General features: G+C 45.3%; 1 long non-coding RNA gene across 2 annotated transcripts; it reads right to left on the bottom strand.

Moving 5' to 3' along the window:
- Positions 1–6,627: 6,627 nt before the first annotated feature.
- Positions 6,628–11,805, bottom strand: LOC147360360 (uncharacterized). 2 transcript variants are annotated; one of them, XR_015138649.1, is made up of 3 exons: positions 11,573–11,805; positions 8,497–11,058; positions 6,628–8,285 (listed from the first exon to the last, which is right to left on the bottom strand). It is a non-coding gene; the product is annotated as an uncharacterized LOC147360360 (long non-coding RNA). The 2 variants fall into 2 exon arrangements; XR_015138650.1 differs by having other exon boundaries at positions 10,792–11,058; positions 11,573–11,801.
- Between the last annotated feature and the right edge of the window lie 241 nt (positions 11,806–12,046).

Here is a 12,046-nt window from a genome sequence, read left to right as displayed (position 1 = left end):
CAAAGTAATTTATCCCCTCACCACAGTGTCTGACGGGGCTTGTCACATCCCTGTCACCACTTGTCAGACTGACAAAAATATTTATCAAATTGATGGCTGTGAAACTCTCCTTGTGGATTTAATGGCCACGTGAAGACACTTTATCATCTTTATAGGAACCCCCTTCCCCAACCTCCACCCAGCTGCTCTCTCATACTTTTTTCAGAGTTGACCCATTCTGAGTCTGTGCTTTCTCACCTCCCACTCAGTCCTCAGCTGTCTGGTCTCCACCCCCAGGTCTCTGCTGAAACTGCTCCAGCCAGGTCAGTAGGGAAGCCAGACCAACGTGCTTCAGCCTGCATCCCAACCCACCTCCTTGCTGCACACAATGTGCCCTTGGCTTTCACTTTCCTGACTCCGCACCCACTCTCCGCAGGGTGCCTTCTCTGGTCTAAGCAACTTCCTCTCCTTTTCTCCAAGAATTAATGTTCCTTTTTTCTCTTATTTGGCTCCATCTGCCAGCCCCATCTCACCCACACTTAACTTGTTGTGACCACCCATATCCAGGTAATCCAAGTGTACATGGAATAAAACACTGCCTTACTCCAAACGTGGCCTGTTACCCTTCTCAATTATCACATGCCCTTTCTCCCCATCCCTGGAGTTACCACTGCAGTGATTAATGTCTTTATCATTCTCTTGCTTTTTTAAAATGGATTTTACAACTTATATGACTGTCCTAAACAACACATTGTTTAGTTTTGACTGTATTTTGTCTTTGTCTAAATGAAATCATACAATGTGTTTATTCTTTTGCAACTTACTTTCTCTTTCAACATTGCTTTTGAGGGTCATTCATGTAGATATTATAGCTCTTATAATATCTTATTTATCTTATCTTATAATATCACTTATTTTCATTTATTATATCTTATAATCACTTATTATATCTTATAATATCACTTATTTTCATTTCTGTTTAATCCACTTATTTATTCATTCTATTGTTGATGGATATTGGGTTGTTTCAGTTTTTTTGCTATTGCAAAGAATACTGCTTTAATATTCTTGGGTGTGTAGATAGATACAGATATAATTTGGGAGTCAAATTTCTTAAACAAATATGCTTAGGTTCAACTTAACTAGGTAATGTTAAACTGTTTCCCAAAGTGGTTGCATCAGTCTGTACTCCCACCAGCAGTGGATAAATACTCTTGTTTTATGCCCTTATCAGCCTACCAATTTTTTTTGCCTATTTGGCAGGTATGAAGTGGTATCTCATTGTGGTTTTAATTTGCATTTCTTTGACTACCGTGACTAATGAGGTTGAGCATCTATTCATATGTTATAACCCATCTGAGAGTCTTTGTTTGTAAAAGTTCCGTTCATGTCTTTGCCTGTTTAAAACTAGGTGGTTTGTTTTTCTTTTCAACTAATAGAAATTCTTTACATATTCTGGGTATTAGTCCTTTGCTAATTATATGTGCTGCAGATATCTTCTCCAGATTTGTGGTTTGTGTTCTCACCCTTCCTCTGTTGTTGTTTTTTTTTTTGATAATTAGAAAATCTTAAGAGTTTTGTGTTTGTTTTGCTATGCTGCTCCGTATGTGGGCTCTTAGTTCCCTCGCCAGAGATCAAACTCCTGCGGTAGAAGTGCAGAGTCTTAACCACTGTCAGGGAAGTTCCAGATATTCTTAGCGTCAGCCGAGTGTGTGCTGCTTGGTTTTTGTCTCGTCACAACAAAGATTTGGAGTGACAGACATTAAAGCCCCCTCGGCGTGTCACAGCTCTCGGGTCTTGGACAGACTGTGTTATAGCTCTCCGGTCTCGAACGGACCGTATTATAGCTCTTAGACAAATCAGTGTTACAGCTCAGTGTTACAGCTGTATTTTATTTAGAAGATAGCAGGAAAATCCATCTTTGAGGCGTGAGGGCACGTCGATCCAAAGACGCAAAGAGAAGAGCACCCCAGCGCGCAGGAGAGAGAGAGAGAGAGCCCTTTGGCTCCTCTTTTTATATGTTTTTTCTTCCCCCTAGGCCTGCCCTATGCAAATTGGGCTTAGTCAGGAGTGCTGTTCTACCTGAAGTCCTCACTCCGGTCCTCGGTCCTGGGGTCCTCAGACCTTCCTTTGACCTTCCTCTGTTCTATTTTCCTGGGCTTTTCTCTTCCTTGTCTTTTAGCCACTGCCATTTTGGACTCCTTTTCCCTATTTTAACTACCTAACCTTAGTTGTAATGTATTCAAATTTGTCAGTCTTTTCTGTAGTGTTAATGGCAGTTTTTGTCTTGTTTTAGAAAACCTATATACCCCCAAAGTCATAAAGAATTTCTTCTGTATTGTTAGCCCAAAGTTTTATAGTTCAAATATGTATGTGGTGTGAGGGAGGAATTCTATTTCATTTTTTTTTCCCGAATTAATAAGCAGTTGTCCCAGCACCACTTAGGCAACAGTGCATCCTTCTTCCAGTGACCTATAGAGCCATCTCTGTCATCCATTGTGTCCATAAATATACCGGGTTATTCCTATCTCTCTATTTTGATGCAATGATCTGTGTATGCACTGTTGAAATTACTAAAAATTTTTAATAAATCTCATTCTTTTCAAGAGTATCTTGTGGAAGTTCCCTGGTAACTTAGTGATTAGGATTTTGGGGTTTCCCTGCCATGGCCTGAGTTCAGTCCATGGTTAGGGAACTGAGGTCTCACAAGCTGCAAAGCACAACCAGAAAAGAAAGAATATCTTACACTGTCTTGGATGTTTGCACATCTATATAATTTTAGAGTTACTTTGTCAAGTCTTGGGAAAATTTTTTTTTGAATTTTTACTGCAGTTGTATTAATCTATAAATTATTTGGACTTCCCTGGTGGCTCTGATGGTAAAGAATCTACCTGCAATACAGGACACCCAGGTTCAGTCTTTGGGTCAGGAAGATCCTCTGGAGAAGGGAGTGGCTACTCACTCCAGTATTCTTGCCTGGGAAATCCCATGGACAGAGGAGCCTGGCAGGCTACAGTCCATGAGGTCACAAAGAGTTGGACAGGACTGAGCAACTAACACTTTCACTTTCTACCCAGTAATGCCCATTTTATCATCACCAGTAAAGCTAAGGGAATGTCCTGGCAGTCCAGTGATTAAGACTCCACACTGCCACTGCCGAGGCTCAGGTTCAGTCCCTGCTTGGGGAACTAAAATCCCATAAGCCACGTAGTGCAGCCAAAAGGGGGGGAAAAATATATATATATATATACACACACACACACACACACAGGGCTGTAAAATTTGTTTCTCCCTCTCTATCTCATGACCAACAACCTGATTCCAACTCTCATCACCTCCCATCTGGATCAGTGCACCAACCTCATCAGTGGTTTTTAAGCATCCAGCCTAGCTGTGTCCCATTCATCTTCTAGCCAGAGTGATTTTATATATATACATATATATAATTTTATATATAAAATTTTAGCTTATATCTTTATTTTGTATATTTATATAATTTATATATATTATATTTATATATACTTATATATATATATTTGGCCATGCCACGTGGCTTGTGGATCTTAGTTCCCTGACCAGGGATCAAACCCAGGTCCACGGCAGTGAAAGCACCGAGTCCTAACCACTGGACCACTAGGAAATTTCCCAAAGTGATCTCTTGAAACTACAAATATGTCCATACCTTCCTTCTGCTTACAACTATTAATTGGCTTCCAGTTGCCTAAAGGAGGGGTCTCTAAAGTGTCTTGAATGAATGAATGAATTAACTTTTGGTTGTGCTGGATCTTCGTTGCTGCATGGGCTTTCTCTAGTTGCAGCGAGTGGGGGCTACTCTTCGTTGTGGTCACAGGCTTCTCATTGCAGTGGCTTCTCTTGTCACAGAGCAAAGACTTTAGAGCGTGGGCTCAGTAGTTGTGGCACACGGGCTTAGTTGCTCTGTGGCATGTGGAATCTTCCTGGACCACAGACGGAACCCCTGTCTCCTGCATCGGCAGGCAGATTCTTATCCACTGCAACACCAGGGACGTCCTCTAAAGTGTCTTTTTGATCAATATTTTTTTCCTCAGATTCTATTACATTTTTTACAACATGACTGACCAGGAGAGGGGTTCACGAGAGGGGCTGTCAGCTTCAGCCTTTTCTGTCTGTTCACTGTTGTAACTTCAGTATTATCTGGAACTGCCATTTCTTTGCAGGAATATTTTGAAGCCTCCCACCATTTTGAAGCATTTAGTTAGGTTAATATAGGAAACCTGGTACATGATACTTATGTTTGCTTAGCCTGACAGAGGGGGTTTCCCTGGTGGCTCGATAGTAAAGAATCCGCCTGTAAGGCAGGAGACCTAGGTTTGATCCCTGGGTTGGGAAGGTCCCCTGGAGGAGGGCATGGCAACCTACTCCAGTATTCTTGCCTGGAGAATCCCCATGGACATAGGAGGCCTGGGGGGCTACAGTTTCTGGGGTCACAGAGTCCAACACAACTGAGCTACTAAACACAGCACAGCCTGACAGAAACACACACTACACCCAAGACCATACTGCAGAATGCTGAAACGGGGGCTAAGAGCCCCACTGCCCACCCCCCAACATGTGAACCCCCTTCCATCAGGAAATCTCTGCTACCTCACTTGACAAAGGTCACACAAACAGACCAGGTGAGGGAAACGGTGTCAATTAATGACAAAAACCCATCCTAAGTGTCTGTCCTGCTTTGGGAGATGTCAGTTAAGGACACATTTGCTCATGTAGTATATTAAGTTCATTTGAACAAAACTTTTGGAGATTGCTGGCCTCAGGAGAAGGTCCAAGCACCTTTGCCTGGCCTTCAAGGCCCTCCCTGTGTGACCCCTGCCTGTGCACCTCACCTTGTCTCTTTGGCCCCAACAGCATCACAGTTCTCACTACAGCCACTCAAAACTTATAGATGGTTCTCCCACACCCACTGTGTTCTGTTCTGCCCCCAATATTCTCCCCTCTGTCTCTGGATGCTCCCTGATCCCAGACTTCCTGTCAAAGTCCCACTTGGCCTTTAAAGCCCAACCGTTCCTCGGCCCCCCTCCCCAGGCAGGAATAGACGCCTCCTCTGTGCTCCCACAAACCCCCTCATGCAGCTCTACCTCTGTCCTTTCCACATTGTTTCATGCCATCTTTGAGGGGAAGGGCAGACCTCTTTCTCTTTTAGCCCCAAGATCCAGCACAGCCCTGGTTAGTTTTTTATATATATTTATTTGGCTGCATTGGATGAGGGCAGGGACTGGATCTGGCTTTATTATGTAGCTGCATCCTCAAAAGCTAGCTAACTTGATCAATACTTAGTGAATGACTAAATGAAGGACCTCAACTTCTGGTTTTATTTTATTTAAAAAAATATGTATTTATTTTATATATATTCTTAGATGCAGCACGTGGGATCTAGTTCCTCGACCAGGGATTGAACTGAGTCCTTAGTTGTGGCACGAATCTTAACTGTGTCATGCAAAATCCTTTGTCGCAACATATGGGCTCCTCTCTAGCTGTGGTGCACAGGCTCCAGAGTGCTCAGGCTCAGGTATGTGGGATCTTAGTTCCCCACCCAGGCATAGCATCTGTGCTGCCTGCATTTGAAGCACAGAGTCTTAACCACTGGACCACCAGGGAAGTACCGGCCCTGCAGCTGCTAAGTCACTTCAGTCGTGTTCGACTCTGTGTGACCCCATGGATGGCAGCCCACTGGGGTTACCTCCGTCCCTGGGATTCTCCAGGCAAGAACACTGGAGTGGGTTGCCATTTCCTTCTCCAATGCATGGAAGTGGAAAGTGAAAGTGAAGTTGCTCAGCTGTGTCCGACTCTTAGTGACCCCGTGGACTATATGCAGCTTACCAGGCTCCTCCGTCCATGGGATTTTCCAGGCAAGAGTACTGGTTAATCTTAAAAAATAATAATATAAATATTAATAAAACCAGAAATTGAGGCTTCCCTGGTGGTTCAGTGGCTGGTACTCCATGCTCCCTGTGCAGGAGACCCAGGTTCGACCCCTGGTCAAAGAGCTAGATCTCACGTGGTGCAACTTAAGACCTGGCTGCTATATAAAATCAATAAATGTTTTTAAAAAATCAAACCAGAAGTTGAGGTCCTTCATTTAGTCATTCTCTAAGTATTGATCCTGTTAGTCAGCTTCTGAGGATGCAGCTACATGATAAAGCCAGACCCAGCCCCTGCCCTCACGGCATTTGCATTCTAGTGGGCAAGAGGTGGAAAACAACAAAGAAATGAGCAAACAATTTCAGGTAAGGATTTGTTTGTCCTGCCCAAAGACTTTTGCACATGCTATTCCTTGTGCTTAGAAACTTCTTCCTGACTCTTTACATGATAATTACTCTTCCTGTAAATCAGGTGTGCCAAAGTGTAACTTTCTTTATTATTCTCTTTCTGTGTCTCATGGCTTCTGAAGTCCCTTCCAGCCTGAGACACTGTGTTTCCCATTACAACAGTGTTGTCAGCCCTACTTTGGTGCCTTGGGCTCCCATGGAAATCATCCTCAGGAATTCCCTGGCAGTCCAGTGGTTAGGACTCTGTGCTTTCACTGCAGGAGCCACGGGTTTGATCCCAAATCAGAGTGTTGTAGCCTCGTGTTCTGGAAAACAAACTCACTCAGAAGGACAATGCAGATAGTGGAGTGCAGTTTATTACACCAGCGGGCCCAAGGCAGTCTCCTCTTAGCCAAGGACCCTGACCAGCATTTGTGAAAATCTTTTATACCCCATGTGTACGTGTCTGAACCCACCACCCCAAATTCCTTGAGACTTACATAAACCAAGGAAAATACAATCCCAGTAACCCCATCATTCACGTGCTATGTGCTCATGTGCTCCAACAGTCAAACAATTAGCCGATAATCAATAAACCCGAGGTCACACTCCGATAGATATAGAAAAATTTATGGCGTGTCTGGAGGAAGGGGTGATTAGTGTATGTTTTCTCTTAGGCGATGAGTAACCTAGGTACAATCTTCAAGGTTCCCCTGTCTGGAGGGGGTCTTATCCTTCTGTTGTTGTTTTCACAGGCACTAAACACAGAGTTCAGAGTCCATTGGAAAGGTAGCCGAGCATGATCAGCATGAACAGGCCTAAGATGGAGTCCAGGCCCTATGAATTCCTTCTTCATTACCCGCTCTTGATGCTCTTAACTCATATTATGAGTATCATTCATAGGGATATATTGCACCCTGGCTCTCCGACTGCCAATTTGGGAGAATGACATCAACCTTCGGGTTACAAAGTTCATAATACATTGTAAAATTCAGGGTCCACAAAGCAGAACTATCAAGGCAACTATAACAGTGGTAAATATAGTTTTCCACCAATCGCCCTTCACCCAAGATAGGACCGAAGTCCAGAAAGGAATGTTTTCATTTGACATTGCTTTTACCTAGTTTTTCATGTCATTTAAATCAGTCGATACATTGCCAGATAAGTCAGGAATGTATACACAACATACAACCTTAATTATAGCACAGGTCCCTCCTTGAGCAGCTGTATGTCCAAAGCCATTCTATTATGAATTACTGCTTTTCTCATTTGAATTTGCTCTTCATTTAAGGCTTGGATGGCTTTTGTTCTATCTAGGAGGACCTGTTTTGTGAAATTAGTCAAAGCCTCTGCTTTAATCATGATATCTGTTGTCCCTATAGAGGGTACGAATAAGGCAGCAATATACTCATACGATTGAAACACGGATCTTGTCCACCTAGCATGTAAATAAGGTAGATATACTGCAGCTTGTTGTAGGTTAGGCTTTTGTTACACTGGCATTTATATCAAATGTAACCCCATGACCCGAGTCTATTGACTGTAGGTCTTACACCAAGAGAGCAAGGAGAGGTTATGATTGACAAGAGAGAGGAAAACCTCTTTTTGTCATCCCAGAAAAGAGCAGAGTGGTTTAAAATCTCCTTGGCAGAGCGGTAACACCCACCAAGGAAGTCCATCCATCACTGACAGAGGCATAGCCCTACATACCCAGCAGTTGGAAGTGTTGTGGAAGTCTGTGTAGGAATGTGCCCGTGAGATGAAAACATTATCCTGAGTTGAAACAGAAGTTAAATTCAAAGTCACGTCGCTGAGGCCAAGCAGTAGGAGTTGATTGTGCGGCTTCATCCTGAAGGGGCTCGTCCAGGATCTTCTTTTCCTTCTTCTTAAGGATGGTCTTAGTCTCTTGAGGGTCAGCGGGGTCCCTCTGTGCAGTCCACTCAGCGTTTTTTGGGTCTGCGTGGTATGTTCTCTTCACCCTCGTATGATGGATCCAAGGGACAATACCTGCAACTTTAACTGCAGTAGGGGTAGTTAGAATAACATAAGGGCCCTTTCACCAGGGGGCTAGCAAATAATATTTCCAATCTTTGACCCATACTTGGTCACCAAGCGTAAACTCATGAATCTGTTCCCCAAGGGGGAACGGCACCCTTTCTTGTACAAACTTAGTTACCCGATTTATTACCTTACCCAGTTCCATCTGCTGTGAAACCATATCCCTCCTTACCTGAGGCAAATTTGTTGACACCTGTTTTATTATGGGAGGGGGCCTCCCATACACAATTTCATATGGAGAATAGCCTTGGGACTGTGGGGTCATCCTGAGTCTGAGCAGAGCCATCAGAAGCAAGTCCACCCAGGAGCAGTCAGTCTCTATGATCCACTTGGAGAGTCTCTTTAGTGTCCAGCTGGTTCATTTCACCATCTCAGAACTCTGGGCCTATATGCAGTGTGCAGTTTCCATTTGATATTTAAAGTTTTGCTTACTTGTTGTAAAAGCCGGGTCATTGTCTGAACCAATGCTGGTAGGAAGTCCAAATCTGGAAACTATTTCCCTAAGCAGGCACCAGGCTACTTATGCTCTTTCAGCCCAGGTAGGAAAATCTTCTACCTATCCTGAGAATGTACATACCATGACCAGCAGGTAATAGTAGTGTTGGTGAGGTTTCTTTTCAGTGAAGTCCACTCCCAGGTGTTCAAAGGGCAGCATGCCTTTCAGCTAAATACCCGGAGGTTTTTGTCTGATACCCGAGAGGCAGCATTAACCTGTGAGCAGGCAGCATGGCCTAGGTGGGTCGCTTGGTGTGTTTGGCTTACCAGATTGTGTGCCAGCTCCTTCGGTACTGATAATTTGCCACTTGGCAATTCCCACCATCCCTTTTCAGTCTTGATGGCCCCTTCCACTTTGGCTAACCTGACAGCCATTGTCCTTGTTTTATGAGGCTAGTGCCATCAGTATATAGGACCCAACTAGGGTCTGGACTCTTGTGTCCTTCTTTAAAACAAACCCCAGATACCTTGCCTCCTCCTTGCAGATCTGGGCCTTCTTCTTCGACACCCGGTAACCTGCTTCCATCAGCAGCTGGAGCAGTGCTTTTGTCCCTTTCCAGCATTTTTCCTTGGTCTCGGCAGCCAGCAGCAGGTCATCCCCATATTGTAGGAGCCAACATCCATACTCTTCCAGATGGAATGAGTTCAGGTCAGAAGCCAAAGCTTCCCCAAAGATGGCTGGGGAGTTCTTAAACCCTTATGGGGGAGTCCAGATGAGCTGTTGTTTGGTGCCCCCAACTGTATCTTTCCATTCAAAGGCAAAGATGGGTTGTGACGCTGGGGCGAGGCGTACGCAGAAGAAGGCATCCTTGAGATCTGGGTGAGTATAAACTTTAGTCCTCAGCAGGAGGAGGTTAAGTAAGGTATAGGGGGTTGGAACAGTGGGGTGTAAAGTCACAGTAGCCTGGTTGACTAGCCTGAGATCCTGTACAGGCCTATAGTCCTGTCCTCCTTTCTTTTTGACTGGCAGGATCGGTGTATTCCAAGCCAACTGGCACTCTACTAGAATGCCCACTTGTTTCAATCTATTGATGTGGGGCAGTATGCTGGCCCAGGCCTCTATCGGTAGCAGGTACTGGTGCTTTCTAACCAGGATGGTGCCTGGTTTGAGTTCTGTTATCACTGGGGCTTGATGTTTAGCCAGCCTGGGGGGGAGTGGGGTTTGTCTTCCACCCAAACCTCAGGGAATAATTGAGTTAGCTCTCTCTCATGCTCTTCTGGCCCACCCAGTTCTTCCTTCGGAGGCTCATGCAACCTCCACTCATCTTGGGGTGGTATTGACAGAGAGAGAGCAAATAAGTCATAGTGTCCATCCGGAAGGTGGGCCTCCCCTCAAGGGAGAAAGTCACTTGTGCTCCTAGTTTGGAGAGCAAGTCTCTTCCCAACATGGGTACTGGGCACTCAGGAATGTAAAGGAATTCATGAATCACTTGATGCCCACCCCATCTGACATTTTCTGGGCTGGCAGAACGATTTAACCATCTCTTCTCCCGATATCCCAGTTACGGCGGTAGTCTTTTTGGACAGTGGTGCCACAGGCTTTGTTACTACCGACAGTTCTGCTCCTGTATCCACCATAAAGTCAATGTTTTGGTCCCCCACTTTTAAGGTTACCATGGGTTCTCGGGGACCTGATATCTCTGAGCCCTGGAAGCCCTATTTAATTTCCAAGCCAGCAAGTCCCACAACTGCGGGAGCTTCCTCTTCCTTCCTTGCCTTAGGGCATTCATTCTTCCAGTGGCCAAAAGCTTGGCACCAGGCACACTGGTTTGGCTGTAACGGGGCCGGGGCCTCCTTTGGGACTGGTTGAAGGGCAGAGGAGGTTTTCCGGAAGGCCCGAGATAGACTTTCCCAGAGCAGCAGCTAGCATTGTAAATCTCTTGTCTGTTCTCTTTCGTTCCCTCCGGCTCTGTGGCAGAGTGCAGTCTCTGCTTAATTCCGACGTCTCCCTCCCCTTCTTGTCAGTACTCACCGGGAGAGGCGGGTATAGTTTGGGCAGTTCAGCTGGAGCCGGATCCTAGAAGTGTTGGCCAGAGGCTTCTGTCACCGGGATCGGAGCCTGCCAAAACGGCGGCTCTAAGAACTCCGGGAGAGTTGGCGGAAGAGCGATGGCTGCTGCAGGAACTTCACCTGGCCCTGGATTGGGCATTAAGGCCGCCTCCGGTCCTGGTGGAGCACTGGGAGGCAGGCGCGTCATTATCCAGTATGGGGGAGGGGTCAGGTCATCCCCGTCCAAATCCTGTAGAATTTCCTTTTTTTTAATCATCAGTCAATTTTTGTGCCATTAATATTTTTCTCTTTCCCTTCTGAATACAGAACCTTGTCCAAGTAGGAGAGTCTTTTGAGCTAACCCTAGCCATGAATCAATATATGGATATTGATCCAGGTGTCCTGGCTCTCCTGTGACTACTGTATAGACTGCTTCCACTATTTGTAAGTTCATGGTGTTCTCTGGTGACCATCCTACTCCCATAGGGGGCCATTCAACCTCACAGAGTGTGTGGAGGTGGTTAGGCTTCATCTTCACCCCATAGTCTCTTCCAAATCCCTTCTTTAAATTTTTAATCATGCACTCCAATACAGTTACCTTAGATTCACTTCCCCCATCTTGCTTACCTTCTCAGACCTTCTAACTTTTCCTTTTCGTTCTGTCTTTGAAGTTCTCAGTACCCTATGTACTTCTGATATTTCCACTCAATGACACTTAAATTGCCATTCTGCCTCCTTCCTAATTGGGGTGAGAAGAGCCTTACCTGCCAGATCCCAGAGGGAGAAGGGGGATCGGCTGTCTTCACCTGCCAGTCAGCACAGCTGAACCAGAACACCACGTGGTCCAAGACTGTTTCTCCCTTTAAGTCTGTTCTGCCTTGGTGGGCTTGATCAGGTGCGGATGAAAACACAGGTGGGTTAAATATCCCATGTCCCAGGCCATGTCCGGAAAAGCCAATTCATACTCACTTACGTATCCCCCTCCTTCTAGCCTAACAATTCTGAGGGGGTCAAGAATTTCACAGCAGACGGGACACCTCCTGGGAGAGGGCAGAATACAAGCAAACAAGGACCAGTTTCCTATCCTAAAATCCCCTGGCGATCGCTTGGTAATAATTTTCCCTGAGATGGCGTGGACACACCTCCTAAAATGACCTTCACAAATTTCCTTCCTAAACCCTAGCACGCTTGTCGACCTGTGTACCAAGCAATCGCTGCTGCCTGCCTATTCCAGGCTC

This window comes from Bos grunniens, chromosome 13 (assembly GCF_055505025.1).
Source record: "Bos grunniens cultivar Pamir isolate PY7600 chromosome 13, Bosgru_T2T1.0, whole genome shotgun sequence".
NCBI lineage: Eukaryota > Metazoa > Chordata > Mammalia > Artiodactyla > Bovidae > Bos > Bos grunniens.
The sequence above is the reverse complement of the archived record's forward strand: the minus strand, read 5'-3'. Positions and strand labels throughout refer to the sequence as shown.